Raw genomic sequence first — 2,587 nt, forward strand, 5'->3', positions numbered from 1 at the left:
AAACACATTTCATTACACCAAATACACAAAATAATGTTCTTTTTAGCAACATCATATGACCCCTTTAAGAAACGTTACAAGATACATGATTTATTATATTTATTTTATCTAATCGCTATTAGAGCACAACAGTGGCCGCCCACATTTTCACTGGCCTTGAAAGTATTTTTGCCCATGCATTTATTGTCTTTATTGGCATGTAAAAAATTATTATATATATATAAATATATATACATATATATATATATATATATACGATATATGCTTATATGAAACCTTTGCATTACATTAAATTGATCTTCAGAGTATTCATTAATTAATGTTAATTATTAATATTCTTTACACTAATAATAAATAATAAATCTATGTAAGAATAAAATGGCTATTTTATTTTATATAATACTGTGGAAATATAGTATAATTCCTAGATCTAGCCCCTTTACGCTTCTCTGCACGCGATCTTCAAGAACTGCAATATTCACATGGATAATTTCAAAACTGTTCACCAAGACCGTTCTACCACACACTTCTCTAGACTAAACACATGACTGCATCCAAGTATTCTCAATACAGAAACTCAGACTGCTGTGAAATGACAAGACAATGTCCATAAACTCCTCACACTCTAAACCTATGCTGACAAATGCTCCCGAGCGGAGAGTTGCCAGTGCATAACACAGTATCTGTTATTGTTGACAAATGACTCTTGCACAACATGTTATTGTGCCTCACTGTCTCTGGATGAAGTCCAGAATTCTTTCTTTTCTCTAAAACAGTGGTGAGATATAGAGGGTATGAGGTAGCCTTTCATCTATCAATTGCACGTCATGTAAAAAGAAAAAAATGCAAAGATCAAATGGTAAAGTATCAAGTGAGCAGCCAATATGCTAATGAAAGGAAACAGTATTCGCCAATAACATCTAGCAAAAACTAGCAATAACCAGAAATCTCCAATAATTGTATAAAAATGAAATACTGACTCACACTGTGTTCTCATACAGTACTGTATGTTGAGATGGAGGCTTTCATCTGGATCCTGAAAAAGCCCTTCATCAATCATTTGCATGTCATGGAGAGGGGAAAAAAATGACCAAGACCAACTTATCAAGTCATCAGCCAATATGCTAATGAACGGAAACAAAATTTGCCCATAATCGGCCAGTATGCTAATGAGACATATAGTGCAGAATTTAGACATGATTATAAATAGCAAAGGACATGCTCACATGGTCAGAAAAACACCAAATATGGACCTCAATATTCATCATTCACTACAGTCTATATTGTCTCCCAACAGTCCAAAATTATTTAAGTTATATATGCAGCAAAGGGGTGGAGGGGAATATTAGTTATGTAAACCTGATTATTGTGTAAATGCATACATGCAATACAAAACCTACTATATTTATGCATATATATATATATATACTGCAGTGTTATCTGTTGCATATTTTGGTACTTTGAAATATATAGGACCGATCAGTCTTTTTTTTCTTTCTGTGCACCACTTCACTGCTAATGACACATACTGTAGGTTTGTAGCAGTATTTGTGTGATCAATTAATGCATCAGTTGTAAATCAGTTCAGAGTGGGTTTCTATAGGAATACTCTGTGCATCTGTAAAACACACATCAGTCACCTCCTACAGCTATCTGACAAAAATCATTCACAATGACCATCAAACTGCATGATCATTAAAGACACAACTTGGCTAGTTATGCGTGCAATGCACTACATGTTTTAATCATAAAAACTCCAATGATTCAGATTAAGAATTAGATAATGACAGATTTGATCTGATAAAATCATGTGTCTCATAAAACTCTTCCGTTCACACGAGACAGGGCAAGAGACTGGAAACAGAAAATAAGTGATGAATGATGTGCACTGTTAACATCGTTTTTAATTGAAAAGCAGACATATCCGTTTGAGTTAAAAAAAAATGTGTCTCAATAATCCAGTTTATTTTAGCAATATTCACTTGGCAACAAGCCATTGCCAGGCAACAGTGCAAACTTGATACAACTTTAAAGGCACCACTAAACCGTCGTTAATATCAGAGGAACTTCCAGAAACCTCTTGTTTAAACACCAGCATAACATACAAATGAAGTAATGACTTACGCTGTGATGTGCTGTGTTGAGATGAAGGCATTCCCCTGGAAGGCTCACGCTGGAATGTGATGTTTCTCCTCACGAGACAGATGAATGTCTCTCACAGGTGCACACGAGCGCTCGTGCTCTCATACTGACGCACGTGCGCAGCTGTGTAAATGAGCTACTAGACGGAGCGACTGCTTGATACAGGTACATTTAGTTAGTGTAATCGCTAGCTATTATGCATCACTCATCTCTCTCTCTCTCTCTCTCTCTTGCAATATTAAATATTCAGGAGGCTTTACTGGTAGGCTATGTGCTTTACAAAAAAAACAAAAAAAAGCGATAGGCGATATAAATGTACATATTATTAGAAGTAGTACACACCCATTATTGTTATATGAAATGAATACAAATATGCATTTTGCAATTAAAATAGCCTACGCAGTTTCCCGCGAAATCCGTCCCGACAGATCTAAATGAAAATCTA

The 2,587-nt window shown here is 35.1% G+C and overlaps 1 protein-coding gene across 1 annotated transcript in view; it reads right to left on the minus strand.

Annotated features, from left to right (window-relative positions):
• The window catches only part of htr1fa (5-hydroxytryptamine (serotonin) receptor 1Fa), a 14,959-nt gene extending 12,728 nt beyond the window's left edge, over positions 1–2,231 (minus strand). Inside the window, exon 1 of the mRNA XM_016450840.1 lies at positions 2,125–2,231. The gene's annotated coding sequence lies outside the window, so the exon portion shown is untranslated. The remainder of the gene's footprint in view (positions 1–2,124) is intronic.
• Positions 2,232–2,587: the final 356 nt, after the last annotated feature.

This window comes from Sinocyclocheilus anshuiensis, unplaced genomic scaffold (assembly GCF_001515605.1).
Source record: "Sinocyclocheilus anshuiensis isolate Anshui unplaced genomic scaffold, SAMN03320099.WGS_v1.1 scaffold507, whole genome shotgun sequence".
Classification (NCBI taxonomy): Eukaryota; Metazoa; Chordata; class Actinopteri; order Cypriniformes; family Cyprinidae; genus Sinocyclocheilus; species Sinocyclocheilus anshuiensis.